This window comes from Balaenoptera physalus (genome assembly GCF_965194825.1).
Source record: "Balaenoptera physalus genome assembly, chromosome: 18".
NCBI classification, from domain to species: domain Eukaryota; kingdom Metazoa; phylum Chordata; class Mammalia; order Artiodactyla; family Balaenopteridae; genus Balaenoptera; species Balaenoptera physalus.
Genome location: NC_138899.1, coordinates 12,388,766 through 12,404,470, shown reverse-complemented (window position 1 = coordinate 12,404,470; position 15,705 = coordinate 12,388,766). Strand labels below are relative to the sequence as shown.

At 46.0% G+C, this 15,705-nt stretch overlaps 1 protein-coding gene across 2 annotated transcripts in view; it reads left to right on the top strand.

The window, feature by feature from the left end:
- The first annotated feature begins 1,696 nt into the window (after positions 1 to 1,696).
- FARP1 (FERM, ARH/RhoGEF and pleckstrin domain protein 1) overlaps positions 1,697 to 15,705 on the top strand; it is a 293,546-nt gene continuing 279,537 nt past the window's right edge. The window contains exon 1 of one of the 2 annotated variants that reach the window (XM_082434609.1): positions 1,697 to 2,086. The gene's annotated coding sequence lies outside the window, so the exon portion shown is untranslated. Of the gene's footprint in view, positions 2,181 to 15,705 lie in introns of both variants that reach the window. The other variant, XM_082434610.1, reaches the window with a different exon arrangement.

Genomic DNA, 15,705 nt, shown 5'->3' with positions numbered 1-15,705 from the left:
CAAAGGCACATTCTCAAGCCCACTCCAGACTCCCTTTCCTGGAGTTTCTGATTCAGCAGGTCTTTGAATCAGCTCACCAGGCAATTCTGATGCCCACTGAGGTGGGAGAACCTGATAAGGCAGGTCTGGGGAGGGGCCCAAGAATCTATATTTCGTAAAGTTTCCGGGTGCTGCTACTGCTACAGGTCCGAGAAGCACACTCAGAGAATCACCGAAACCTCTGATCTATGGTTTGTCCAGAGTCACGCCTCCAGCCCACTATTGCTTCTCTTCGATGACAAACTTCCCATCTGCTGTTCTTTTCAGGTTTGAGGCCCAGATGACCCTTTTTACTTCCACCTTCTCCAAATATACAGGCGTTTTAAAAAAAAAGATACAGTTCAGCACCTCAAACTCAAAATATGTCTCTTTGCTCCGGAAACTACTCACACTAGCTACGCACAGGTGCCCCCGTCCTTCTCAGGCACCGTGTTCTCGTGTGGATCCACTGTCCCACAGGGGCCCCTATCCTGCTCGTCTCTGAGTTCAGTCGTGGCCTCTCCCAAGAAACCTGCCTCCAGGCTGGAGGTCGAAAACTTCTCTAAGGCGCAAAACGACCAGGGTTCTGGGGTCAGCGGCCGTCAGGGGCGGGTGCCCACTAGCCTCGGCATCTAGCAGAGGGTCGCTTTCGTTTCTAACCTTCTGCCGCGCGTCCTTTTCCCTCCACGTGCAGCGGGCCCATCCACAGCGAGGAGGAGAAAGGGCAAGGGCAGGGGCTGAGGAAAGGGGGATGGAGGTGGTAAAGCGGCAGCTCCCAGCTGGAGGGGGGGGACAGGGACTTTCCCCCCTTAGGTGCCTGCCTGCTGGGTCCTGAATCTTGCTCCCTCCTCCAACGGGTTCCGGGAGCTCTGAACAGAAATCTGCAAACCTGCTAACCTATTTCACTCCTTTCCCCCGCGGGGCACTGCTCCTGTCCTCGGAGGGGGCGAGTAGGGGTGGGGATTGTCGGGGGATTCGCGGGGGGTGGAGGACGCGGGGCCGCGGCGGGGGGAGGGGAGGTGACAACTGCCCCTCCGGGATTAAGTCCCTCGTAGCCCAGGGTGGTGCCGGAAGCCCGCTCCTGTGGCCCCGGGGAAGGGGTGGTGCTCGCGGGTCCCTGCGAAGCGCCGCTGTCCGCGCGACAACGTAAAGTCCTCGGTGGGCACCCGGGCGGGGCTCCCCCTTGCACAACCTCAACAGCGACCTGCAGAGTCCGCGCCACCGATCCTCCTCCAGCTGCTCCTGGTGTTGCCCGTGCGCCCGTCTCCCGCTGCCTTAGCTGCTTTCAACCACAGAGGCTGGACTGGCGCGTCCCTGGTGGCGCAGCGCACTCCGCGGAGCTTCCTGCGCTCGGTCCCGCGGCGCCGAGCGGAGAGACCGGCTCCGGCCGTAGGACCAAGTAAGGCGCGGATCGGAGGTGGGCTCGCCCGGCCTGGGAGGGGCGCTCGGGCGGGCGGCCGCTCGGCGCACCTGCCCCCGGGGCGGGGCGGAGCGGGGCGGGGCGCGCCGGCGCGCAGGTCGCGGGCGCGGACGCTGGAGGGGGCTGTGGCTCTCCCGCTGTCCCCGCGGCTCGGGCTGCGCGGCGCCCGGGCTCCCCCCCGCTGAGGGGCCGGCCCAGGCCCGGGGAGGGGCTCGCCTTCCTTCACTTCCCGCTCGCCGGTCTGGAGGCGGCGGGGCCGGCGCGGGCGCAGGGCTGCGGGCGCTCGGCTGGCGCGCGGGGCGGGGACGCGGCCGCCGCCCGCTTTGCGCCGCTCCTCCCCGCGCGAGTGGCGCTCGGCCCGGCGTCGAGGCGGCCATGGCGACCCTGAGCCCGTTCCCCACCCACCCCGCCTGCTCCGCCCTCCCCTCCTCCCCGCTCCACCTTTGATGGCTCGGACCTCGGCCGGCCGCCGCCAGCCCCGCTCGCGCGTCCGCGCCGCCGCCGCCGCCCCCGCCGCCCGCGGGTATTAATAGCCAAGCGTCCCCGCCGCACGCGCAGCCGGAGCCGCCGCGCCCTCGGCCGCCGGGAACTCGGAGCTGCGGAGCCCGGAGGCCGGGAGTGGGAGCCGGAGCCGCCTGCGCCGTGGAGGTAGGAGGCGCGCGGCGAACAATGATCCCGGCGGACTGGCGGCAACTTGTGCGAGTCGGGCGCCCGGAGCCGACCGACCGGGGCGCGGGTGGAGGTAGTTGCGTGGCCCACGGGTCCTGCCCGGAGGAGGGGGCGGCGGGTGGGACCGGGCTTCCCCTACTGAGGCGGGAGAGTCGCTCTCCGGGCCCGGGGCAGCCCGGCAACAATAGCCGGAGCTCGGGGGCCTCCGGGCTCCGCGCCGCCCCTTGCACCCTCCTCTCACCTCCGGGGACTCGGGCTGCGGGCTCCGCGCGCGTCCCCCCTCGTCTCCCCCGCCCCGCGGCGCCCTTCCCCCTCTTCCTCCCATCCCACCCGGCGCGCTGACAGCGCCGGACGCGGCTTCCGGACCTCCGGCTGCAATCTCGGCCCCTGCGACCGACCGCGGGCCGGGGAGGTGGCCGTTGGCGCGGGTGCCACCGCGCTGCCGGGTGCCCTCCGCTCGCCCACGCCGGTGCGAGGACCCCGGTGGGTGACAAAGAGGAACACGCCCTCTGCCTAAGTTAGATTTTGTCTCTCTTTGCCGCCAACCTTTATGAAGAGCAAAGTTTTTTTTTTTCTTTCTTTTTTTTTTTTTTTTTTTTTTAAGCAAAGGACAGAGATTTTTGTGGTGAGCATTTCCAAACAACAACTTCTGATTGTGGTTTTACGATTTAAGTTCCGGAAACTTTAGCTGTGTGATCCTGCTAGACCTTTGAGAGTGTGTGCGTATGTGTGTGTGTGTGTGTGTGTGTGTGTGTTTTGTTTGAGGGGAAAAAAATGAGTTCCCCGTAATCAGTCTAGATGTCGTTTATGGAAGTTGGAGCCCAGCTGGAGTCTGTGCAGGATCCCCCAGAAACGAGGGAGGTGAGGCGCACAAAGAAACGAGGACCCTGGTATCAGATCAGCCCCTTGAGATGTGGAGAGATTGCCTTTCATCTGGAACAGTTTAGCCGGCTCAGCCTGTCTCTGATTCTTCTGGAGTACCATGGTGGCCTCTGGCTGTTTCATTTTATTATTGTTGTTGATGTCTTTCTTGTTAGTTTCCCAGGTTTGACTTGCTCAGCCCCGCCCTCCCCTGTTTCACGGTTCCCCCTTAGCCATGGCTTTTGGGGACCCCCATCTCCCCCACCCAGCAGGCAGGGTCTTCAGCAGAGCCAAACCCCAGCCTAGCAGTGGGTTAGGTTCACTGTGCTTTGCATGTGGTGACTTGGCCAAGCCCATTCCAGAACATCTTCCAGCATTGTCTTGCTTTTCTTATTCAGTCTAAACAGGACAGAAAGGAGGAAGAAAGGCCTTTTTGGTCTTGAGAGCTTTGGGACATTGCCTTAAAAATTGTCCTCATTGTTGCCATCAAGCAGGCCCTTCTGAAGTCTCCTACCTTTGGCTGTCTTCCCACATTCCACAGCCTTCTGGCCGGGGGTTTACCTTCAGCCTTTCCGGGGGGTTGGTCTTCTGGGTTTGACACTTCCTGATGATGGGTTCAGCATCCACATGGCTCACTTTATATTCCTGCAGCATCGTTCTGCAGCAAGGCACCAATATTGGAGTTACTCCAAGCACAATGGAACGTTTGTGTTCTTAGAATGTCTGGCTGATAGAGCTGCTTCTGGGTAAAACGAAGAGACACGTTATTGGCCAGTGGCTGGCTTACTGGGCGAGGTGTTGGTGGAAATAGTGAGCTGCTAGCCCAGTGCTTCCCAGAATCTCTTCTTTCTTTTATGTGGACGAGAAACTTGAAATACTTGGTGATTATGTAGCTGTGCTCCACAGGGCCACAGATTCGGTAGCATGCCCCCTGTGAGTTGGGGTGTGGTTTTTCATTTAAGGTGTTCTTCCCCTGTGGGAATCCTGAAGGTAGGTTTATAATGTCCTTTTTCACATAGTTAGTCTTTTTCTGGAATTTTATACAGGGATTGAATTCCTTAGGTCTTAATAGAATACTAATGGTACTCTGCGGGCCAAATTTACCAAAAGGAGATTTAAAAATCTGTCCTAGATAATTTTCTTCTGGTATGTTGCAGTTATGCCATAATTATCTTAAGACCATGAGGAACCTGGGTGAATATTTTTGTTTTGCTTTTTATTTAAGAAACTGTCCAAGGAAATGGTTTTAAGAAGATGAGAATTGAATATAGTATTGAAAGGGTTAGTTTTTTTTTTAAAAAGAAATGGAATTCATCCTCTAATATTCATTGAGCTCTAATATTCATAGAAGAGTTTAATTCATTTGGAAAATGATATATATTTATAAGGAGGGTGCCTGTGATAGACATCAGAAAAGAAAACCTTTTTCCATCCTTGAGGAGGTTAGAGAATGCTGGAGAAGAGACAGGAGCCCAATTTTTGCATACTGAACACTTTAGGAAAGACGGCATTATGGCTTTCGCAGAGGATGAGGAAAGTTGTATGGATTTGTAGGTACTTGGCTAGTGCTTTGACAGCAAAAGCTTTTGTTAAGTGGCCTTGCTTATTTCAGAGACCTGCCTAGTGAAATGCACTTTCCCCTTGAATTGAAGATGCTACAGACAAGAGAAGGGCTCTTATAATCCCCAAATACAGTCACTCAAGTCCTTTCTACTTTGGGTGCACAGGTATTCCAAGTGTTGCTTACCATTGCCTGGGAGGGGAGAGGGTGGGCTTTTAAAGGTTCCTGGGGCTGCACCTCTCGTATTATTTGGTACTTTTGATTGAAAGGAGGGCTCTCCAAGCCTGACTATTGAATGGGAAGCGGTGGATCAACTTTTTAAAAAAATTTTTCCTTGGTTTTTTAATGGTTAGAGTTTCTGCTGTGGCCTCACTTCATCATAGGCCCCTCACCCTCTGTTTCCGCCAGGTTACTGCCTTAAGCACTTCCACATGTCTGGGAAGAGCAGAGCCCAGCGGTTTCCATTCAAAATTACTTGAAATACTGATTTCACCAGTCCTTTTATGCCAAATGCTGCCTTTGTTTTTAATCAAGGAGCCCCCCAGAAACTGTTTATTTTAAAGTGGAGAAACTGGCTTTTTATAGGCTGCCCTCCTCCTGGTTTAAGTCAGTTAAAAATGTTTTGCCAAGTGGATACTTTGAGCAGAAGTGGACAGTTGGTACACATGAAATGTGGGTGCTCTAAGCCTTTGACACTTGTGAAACAAACCAGGGACCGTCAGGTACAATGTGCCTCACCGTGCTCAGCGCTGCCTATGAACTCAGGCACTTTTCTTATTCAACGTGGGATGGAAATCAGACGGCAAGATGGGCAATTTAATACGGGAATTCATCATTTACACTGAATTAATGTCATGTGTAAAATGGTCATATTTGTGCATACATTTTCAAACAAAAGGGCCTCAGGCCAAACTGGATTACCTTTAACTCTCTATTATGTAATATTCCTCACCAAAGAATAACTCCACTTTGTGTGTAGACTTTGGCCTTTTCATAAAGGTATCTTAGAAGACTTATAAATCCAGTATTGTATGACTTTCATTTTTTGTTCTCATCGTATTAATTCAGGATCTAGTATAGTGCCTGGCACATAGCAAACCCTTTCTAAATACTTGTTGAGTGAATAAGTAAACCTAATTTTCATGTCCTTTCAAGTTATTCTTTAAGGTTTTTAAGGGAAATTTGATATTAGCCCTGACAAGTTGTTGTTCTGGGAATTTGAAAATTTGGTATTTGATTTCATTTCTGTTTTGTTCTAATTTAACAATTTAAACTAACCTTTAAAGTTGGGTATTGTAAAAATATACGGGCTCATTTTAAAAAAATCAGACAATAAAAGCATGAAGAAGTAAGTAAAACCTACCAGAAGAAATTAGCTTCTGGGATAACTTTCCCTTTCCTTCTTAGAGGTATATTTTTTAGAAGTTCCATTAGTGAGCATCTCTTGGGGGTAACCTCAGTTTCTGTGTGCCTTTAAATTTGTTCCGGAATGATAAACTACCTGGGCGCGCAATTCTGGATTGTTGATTGTCTTTTGGTTCCATTGTTGTTGTCGTAGTGGCTAACTGTCATTTGTAAATAGTCTGTCTTTTCTCTCTGGCTGCCTTTAAGATCCTTTGGAGTGCTGCAGTTTCAGTACGTCTAGATGTAATTTCTCCTTTACTTTTATTCCCCTCTCTCCTCCCCCATCTGCTTCTTTTCCCTCCTCCCTCCCCCTTCCTCCATCATCTTATCAGTGTGTTCCTTTCTGTTGCCCTGTAGTATTTCGGTGTCTGGATGTGCTACAGTTTGTTGATCTGGTCACCCTTGGCCACTCTGGCTGTTTCCAGTTTGGGCTGTTATGAATAAGGCTGCTATGAACATTTGTGAACAAGTCTTTGTGCGGAGATCTGTTTTCCTTTTTATTGCTCGGTCTTATGATAAGTGTATGTTTATAAGAAACTGCCATCTGTTTTTCCAAAGTGTTTGTACCATTTTACATTCTCGCCAATGATATATGAGTGTTCCACGTACCGTAATCCTCATGAACACTTGAAATTATCCATCTTTTTCATTGTAGCCATTCTGGTAGATGTGTAGTGGTATCTCCTTGTGGTTTAATTTTATATTTCCCTGAAAGGGAAATGATAAGTTTTCCTGTGCTTTTTGGCCATTTGTCTATCTTCCTTTGTGCCGTGTCCATTAACACCTTATTCTTTTTCATTGATATTTGTCTGATTGTTTTATATAGCTTTAGAGTATAATTGGCATACAATAAACTGCGTATACTTAATGTCATCTTATTTTACAATTATAGGAGTTCGGTGTATATTCTATATACAAGTTCATTGTTAGATCTATGTATTAATATTCTTACCAGGCTATTTTTAAATCTTTTCCTCTTTTAGTGGTATCTTTTGAAGAGCAAAAGTTATTAGGGAAACATTGTACATGGTCTACTTATTGAACTTATTAAAGGTCAGGGAATTTTTTCAGCTTTGGAAAAATAACACATTTTTGTGTGTAAGACATAGACTAATATTGCTTTGTTCAAGAGGTCAGTCTCCATTTACTTCATGGGGATGGAGCAGTTCTATTCTTTCCTAACTAAAACTGAGTTGAAAAGACATGAAAATGAAAAAACAAAAAAAACAAACCCTGCTTATTTTGAAAATCTGGGGAAACAAGGTCTTTAAGGTTATGATCAAATAAATTTCTGAAATTCAAAATTGAATTGTTTGTTCTTTTAGCACACAGAAAGATTGTGGAAAATAAATATTTTTGAAATCAATACAAAAAATGGAGTCCTGGGTAAAAGCAAGATGTAACATTCTAAAAAGAGGTTGGAATGGCATACGTAGGTGCTTGTAAAAGGAGTTTAGTGTCTCTATTTTGGCATGAATTATATAGTGTTATTTATGTACTCTCCTCATTTTCTGAACCAGATAACAAGCATTGTTGTCAGGTCAGAAAGTACGTTTTCCTGATTTTTGTTTCTCCTGCTCATAGAAGGTAAATAAATATTGCTTGACTTGAATTAAAATTTTTGTAATGACTGAAACAGAAACAGACTCAAAGAAATAGAGAACAGACTTCTGGTTGCCAAGGAGGAGGAGGGTGGGGAAAGGATGGATTGGGAGTTTGAGGAGATGATTAGCAGATGCAAACTATTTTATATTGTACAGATAAACAACAAGGTCCTACTGTAGCGCACAGGGAGCTATATTCAATATCCCGTGATAATCCATAATGGAAAAGAAAAATAAATAAATAAATAAAACTTAAAAATTTGTATAATGAAAACCCCATGACATTTTAGAATACGGAAGTTAGAGATTGGGATCAAAGGTGACAAGAGTTGGGAGTATAGGTGTTAAAATGTGATGTTGGGCAAGTTATTGGTGCTCTTTTCCTAAAACATCAAGGAAACTTCCAAGAGTGCATTTATCTTCCAGTGATAGAATCTTTGACTGATAGCAGTGAAAGTCATCAAACAATGAGTTGCCTCAAGTAATAATAAGAAGGAAGGGGCTCCCGGTTCAATGCCTCAGCTCACAGAATCACCCGGGACCCAGGTTCTTTCTGTCCTTCCACCCTGCCATCCCGGCTTGTTGCTTTTTGTACTCTGGCTTGCTGCCTAGTGGTTAATTAGACTGCTGCAGCCTGATTGGCTGTTATGGCGAAGGGCTGCTGCAGCTCCATGCTTTTTACTCTTACACATTTGGTGTCGTCGGGCCAATAATGGCACAGCCTTCTTCACGCTCCTTTTGTCCTTAAGCAAAGTGCTTCTCAGAAGCCTCCAACATTTGTTGGTCTTTGAAGAAGGATCTGGGGAATATTTCTGCGCTCTGAAAGAGAGACCCAAGGGCTGGACTGAATGTGATGCCTGGAACCACAGAGGCCAAAATTGTGACTAGCCTTGGGATGAAGGCGAGAGGATGATGGGCTGAAAGATGGAAGCAGAGTTCTTGTGGGCCTCACTTAGTCACTGACCTTCCTGCACCTGGAGCTTACTACACTAAATAATAGCTAATTTTGTATACCAAGTAACGCAGACCTGGACTTAGTGTAATAGACAGTAAGTTTCCCCACCCCACTTTCTAATTCTGTTATTGCCATCCAAAGCATCTTGACTGATACATTAATTGGAAGACTTTATCTTTCTTTTTAAAAAAATTTTGTCTTTTTTTGTTTTTTGTTTTTTAAATTAAGTATAGTTGACTTACAATGTTAGTTTCAGGCGTACAACATAGTGATTTGATATTTTTATAGATTATGCACCATACAAAGGTTATTTCAGTATTAATGACTATATTCCCAGTGCTATACATTACATCCCTGGGACTTACTTATTATGTAACAGGTCATTTGTACCTCTTAATCCCCTTCGCCCATTTTGCCCATCGCCCCACCCTCCTCCCCTTTGGCAGCCACTAGTTTGCTCTCTGTATCTGTGAATCTGTTTCTGTTTTGTTACATTTATTCATTTGTTTTTTAGATTCCACATATAAGTGAAAATACAGTATTTATCTTTTTCTGTCTGACCTATTTCACTTAGCATAATCCCCTCCAGGTCCATCCATGTTGTCACAAATGGCAAGATTTCATTCTTTTTTATGGCTGAGTAATAATCCCATTGTGTATATATACTACATTTTCTTTATATATTCATCTGTCAGTGGACATTTAGGTTGTTTCCATGTCTTGGCTATTGTGAATAATGCTGCAGTGAACATAGGGGTGTGTGTATCTTTTTGAATTAGTGTTTTCGTTTTCTTTAAATACGCAGGAGTAGAAATGCTGGATCGTATGGTAGTTCCAGTTTTAATTTTTTGAGGAGTCTCCATGCTGTTCTCCATAGTGTCTGCACCAATTTACGTTCCCATCAACAGTGCTGGAGGGTTCCTTTTCTCCACATCCTCACCAGCGCTTGTTATTTCTTGTCTTTTTGATGATAGCTGTTCTGACAGGTTGGAAGATTTGATCTTTCATCTGCCATTTAACATTATGTATGAGAAAAAGAGTTTATTACCGTTAATTATATGGAAAGTGGCTTAGTGATCACGTCAAGTCACTGTGAGAGATGAACTATTTTTAAGGACTTTATGTATTTGATAATGTGTGCAAATCTTGTCACTAAGTCTGCATGATTTTCACCTTTTCCTCTTAAGATGGCCTTGCAGGACATCTGCTTAGCATTGACCATTTGGGGTTTGGATAACAAGACATACTTGATGGGAATATTTTGTTTCTTTAAGAAAAAAATGATGGCAGTGCCTACCATTTCTGTTAACCTAGAATGGCATTTATCTGCATGTTTAATATTGCTTAGGAGATTTGTGAGGCCATTAGTTATTTATTTTTGGCTGTGTTGGGTCTTTGTTGCTGCGCGCGGACTTTCTCTAGTTGCAGCGAGCGGGGGCTACTCTTCGTTGCAGTGTGCGGGCTTCTTATTGTGGTGGCTTCTCTTGTTGTGGAGCACGGGCTCTAGGCGCGTGGGCTTCAGTAGCTGTGGCGCACAGGCTTAGTTGCTCCGCGGCATGTGGGATCTTCCCAGACCAGGGCTTGAACCCGTGTCCCCTGCATTGGCAAGTAGATTCTTAACCACTGCGCCACCAGCGAAGTCCCTGTGAGGCCATTATTAATCAGAGATTAATATCTTCCTTTATAATCTTGCCGGATCTTTTGGTTGTCTGGCATGAAATCTTACTGGGGGCCAATGTTATTAGTAGAGTGAACTGCTTGGAAATGTCAGGATTTGGGTAAACTAAAGATTTACCACGTTGAAAAATTAGACACAGATATTTGTGAGCCTGTAAAGAAAAGTTGAATGATTTTATAATAACCGTAATCCAAGCAAATGAATTGAACGGAAAATATCCTGGTGAACAACTTGCAGAATATAGAGCCACAATATTCCTATCTATTTTTATTTAATTGATATGACTTTAAAAAAGAAATCTGGTCCTTCACCCACCCCTTACTATCAAGATGGTCAACTGACCAGGGTAACTTGCATATTCGCTGCTGTTTTATTTTTACTTCACTTTATGTAAGGACTTATCAATTCAACAGATATTTATTGAACAGCTGGGTTGAATTACTAGTTACCACTGGTGCCACAGAAACAGGGTGCAGTTCCCTGCTCTCAGAGTGTAGCATCCAGACCGGATTGGAGAATTATCTAGACAATTACAATATAAGGTGGTATATGACCAGAGCTTTGCAAAAGGTACTGTAATCGTGGAAGCGTTCAGGGTAGTAAGACATTGGATTCTGGTTGGAAGTTGCATTTAAGTTGAGCTTTCAATAAAGAAGTGTGTTTTGTTTGTTAGCTTGTTTATTTTAGTGTTCCCTTTGTTGTCTGTTTATTGTAACAGGATTAGAAAAGTATTCACTTATAAAACAGAAAGTAAAAATCCCTTGCAATCCTGCTGGTCAAAATTTATGAAGATTAAGATTTGATTTATTTCAATTTGACTTTTGGCATATTCAATATATTCCCAGTATTTTTCTCTATACATACAAACATACATTTTTTAAAAATTGGGAGAATGTTGCATGTATAATTAGAAGTCACTTTCCCCCCATAACATTGTCTGAGTGTTTTCCATACTGAGTTTTCTTTGAAATGAAAATGTTCAATGGCTATATAATATCCCCCTGTATAGTTCTACATAATGAACCTAACGTTGCCCTTTATCGGTGATTTCTTCTGCTTTCAGTATTTGGCTGCAGTGACAATCTGTACATAAATCTATGGAAAAGAGGGTCTCTTGTTGCAAGGGACAGACACCCACCTTGAGTCATAGGAAGCAGAATAGGGGAATTTCGTAGCTCTCAATTCCAACCGCAGAAAGGGCAGAGGTGGGTCATCTCAGGAAGGGAGACCTGGGTCCAAAGACTCCAGCCACCTGTGGGGTTGCCCTCACAATGCCCTGCTTTTTCGCTAGGGATTGGCTTCATTTTCCTGGTTCTCTCCACGGGCACTTCGGGGCAGTTTGCTGGTGATGGTGGCGCTGTCCTGCATGTTGCAGGAAGGATAGCATCTATGGCCCTGCCTGGAAAGTCAAGCGGTCCTTCAGTCATGCTGGCAATTAGTCACAGCGTCACGCATGTTCCATTCCCTGGGATAAAGCATTCATGCCGCTCCTGCTGTGATCGAGAATCACCTAGTTGGAGTCTGAACCCCCATCTCCACCCCTCCGGGGAAGGACTCCTGTTTAGCCCAGATGAAGGGCCTCTCCTGTGATGGGTGTGTGTGTGTGGGGTGTACAAGGATGGGGTGAGGGTGGGGAACAGCAGCCTTTATGGGTAGTATTGACAGGCAAAAATAAGGGGAAAAAACTGCCTGGGGGAGGGATCAGAAGGGAAGGAGGGGCAGAGATAGGAAGGAAAGGCCTCGGTCCACCGCCATCCAGGGCTGTGCTGAAGCTCGCGGGTCCCCGTCCCGTAAAGGCTGATGTCTGAGCCCCGAGAGCAGCAGTTCTAACCTAATGTTCCCTTGTGAGGGGCGTCATAGTGATTTGCCCCTGAGTAGACATTATCCCCAAACAACCTTCCTCTCGCTTGTACTCAGACACACCTTCCGGAATGGGAGGAAAGGGGTAGAAATCGATCAAGCCTACTCGGTGTGAGTTTATAGCAAAACTGTCCCCTGCAGAAGCCCACCAGGTAGGCTGGGATGGGAGGTGTGCCTGTGCGTTACCTTCTCCTCACTTGTGACGACTCTTTACCTGCCCCCTTTCTCTGTTGTTGGTCAGAAGCACTTAGTGAGCAAAGGTGTTAGTTCGTGGCAGCCCTAATCAGTCCCCAGCAAACAGGGCTGTTTCAGGGCAACCATACGTTGAGAGGGAAGATACCCATTTGTGACACAGCCAAGCCATGCCCATTTTTCAAATTCCCAGTCAAAGCAATGTCTGTGTCTCAGTTCCGTTGGCTCACTTTTTGAGATTATCCACAGAAGCACTGGGGAAGCTGACTGATGCATAACTGGTTTTATCCATAGAGTATCTCACATCATTAGTTATTTACTCCCCGATGTATGAATTTTGCCTTTTTCCCCAGAGTTAGTTTCTGGAGGTCAGGGGCCATGTCTCAAACTTCTATTGTATCTTCTAGGTACTTAGAAAAGAGCCTTTCTTTGATGGATTAATGAAAATCTTATCATAGGATCTTAGGCAGCTAGAAAATCACAACTCATGAGATCCTCAATAACTCTTCACAGGCTAGAAAGAATAAAACTGATCTACCTCACTTTTAACAAAGATCTGTCAAGCACCTTTTATCCGGAGGGCACTGTTCTTGAGATTCACATCGGTGAACAAAACAGGCCGAAAAATCCTCGTCTTCAAAGGGACCATATATTTTTCGGGGTCCAAACTGAGACATTTTTGACCCTGAAAAGTGCTAACTCCATGGGCTGCCAGAACAAGAGGCGTCTAAGTGGGTGGTCACCCTCGTGCTCAGAGAATGGCCCAAAGTGGGGGGCTGATTTTTCCCAGAGACCGTCAGACTGCCTTTGGGACAGTCTGGGGACAGATACAGTTAATCTCCTGTGACTTCAGGGACGAGCCCCAACATTTACTCACCTGGCACATGTTTATTGAGAACCTGTGAGGTTGTATCAATGTTCTCCTAAAAGATTGCTTGCTCCCAGGCAAGACTGTTCATAGGGACATGCAAGTGGGAGATTTGTCCTCAGCTGTCGAGGAAAATAATGAATGGAATTATTTGAGAGACGGTGGACTCCTGAGATACACATCACAGATTCCAAGTAACTTGCTTGCAGAAGTCCTTTTTTTTTTTTTTTTAAATTATTAACACCTTTAATTATTATTTATTTATTTATTTATTTATTTATTTATTTGGCTGTGTTGGGTCTTTGTTTCTGTGCGAGGGCTTTCTCTAGTTGCGGCAAGCGGGGGCCACTCTTCATCGCGGTGCGCGGGCCTCTCACTATCGCGGCCTCTCTTGTTGCGGAGCACAGGCTCCAGACGCGCAGGCTCAGTAGTTGTGGCTCACGGGCCCAGTTGCTCCGCGGCACGTGGGATCTTCCCAGACCAGGGCTTGAACCCGTGTCCCCTGCATTAGCAGGCAGATTCTCAACCACTGCGCCACCAGGGAAGCCCTAGAAGTCCTTTTGATCAGCGTTTTTTTTTTTTAGATTTGGAAATCTACAGGGCTCTAGGCCCTGAAGGTGATTTAACGGATATATTTCTTTTTTAAGAGAAAAAGGAATTGAAGATGTTTTGGAAGGAAAGCATATATGCATTAATAATAATAAAAAAAAGGATATACAGTAGAAGTGACTCTTTCCCCCCGTGTACTATTCTGTGAGTTTTACCACGTGTACTGATTTGTATGACCAACACCACAATCAAGATATGGAACATTTTCAGCAGCTTAAAAAATTCCCGTATGTTGTTCCTTTGTGTCACCCTCCTCTGTCCCCTGCCCCAACCCCTGTTAACCGCTGATCTTTGCTCTGTCACTATTTGTTCTTTTCCAGAATGTCTTATAAGTGGAATCACAGAGTATGTAACCTTTTGAGACTGGCTTCTTTCACTCACACAAATGTTTCTGAGATTCTTCTAAGTTGCTGTGACCATCATTCTTTCCCTTCTGTTGCTGAGTTGTATTCCATTGTGTGATGTACCACAGTTTGTGTGGCCATTCAGTTGTTGAAGGACATTGGGGTTGTTTCCAGTTTGGGGCAGTTGTGAATAGAATGGCTATAAACGTACAGCTGCTAGAAACTGTCCCGTGCAGGTTTTGATGTAGGCGTGATTTCTCAGGGGCAGATATCCAGAAGTGGGGTCTTCACCAGCACTTGTTGTTATCAACACTTTTTATTGTAGCCAGTTTAATAGGTGTGTAGTGCTGTGTCAGCAATGCTGTTTATTTATTTATTTATTTTAAAATATGCTAAGAAAATACCTGTACAAGGGGCTTATCCAAAGATAGGACTAAATCGTTTCCTGGACTACCTAGCAGAGGCTTAATGAACTCTGTTAGCTGCCCGTTTTTTGAAGGGGTAGATCAAAAAGAGCAATTGTGTGTATAAAGTCTGTACCAATGCCAGCAAGAAATAGATGTAAATAACATGTCCTGTAGATACTTATCTCAGAGACCTGATGGGGTGTATAGGTTTGATGTCAGTAAGTATCTTGTTAATTCTCTATATGAATATACAGTGAAAATGATTAAGAGATAAAATTACAGAAGCAGCTGAAAGGCAGTATAGACATGGAGGAAAGAACACAGGCTTCGGGGCATGTATCAGTTGTCTATTGCTGTGTGACAAATTCCTCCCAAATTGAGTGACTTATGTCAATGGTAAATATTGTCTTTCACAGCTTCTCTGGGACGGGACTCTGGGAGTGGCTTAGAAAGGCAGCTCTGGCTTGGATATTTGTAGTAAAGATGTCAGCTGGGGTGGTAGGATCTGTTTCCAAGGAAGCCCATAGGCTCCTCAGGCGGGCTGCTTGAGTGCCCTCACAGCATGGCGGCTAGATTCTCCCAGAGTGAGTAATTTATGAGGAGACCAAGATAGACACTGCCATGACCTAGGCTGTGAAGTCCTACTTCGTCACTTCCAGATTCTGGGTCACACAGGCCAGTCATGATTCAGTGGGAGGTGACTCCCCAGCAGTGTGGATGCCAGGTGGCAAGGACCACTGGGAGCCATCTTAGACGCTGGCTGCCGCGGGACTTGAGGGACCTGTGTTCAAATCCCCGCCGGCCACTCAAAAGCTGTGTGGTCTAGAGCAAGTCATGTCATTTCTGAGTCCTACTTTCCTCTCTTGTTTTAAAAATGGAGGTAATAATACCTACTGAATAATAATTATTGAGATACAGTCATGGATTCTAAATAAATTGCTTGTCAGTGGCTTGATGGTCAGCATTTGTTAAGATTTGGAATTTTGGGGATTTGGGATTTCTTTTGGGAATTGAAGATAATATCTAAAAAGGGATTGTCTGGCAGTTTATAAAAGGCTCGTGACATGGCAGGTGTTATTAGTATTATTAAACCATGAAGCTTTGAATCTTAACTGTGCAGAACCTGTCAACAAAGATAAACACATTAAGTAATGACATTCTTTTTAGCAAAGATATTGGTCACAGCTCCATTCACTTTTAGATTCTATGTATTTTTTTCTATATATTTTTCTATATATGTATTTTTTCTTCCTTT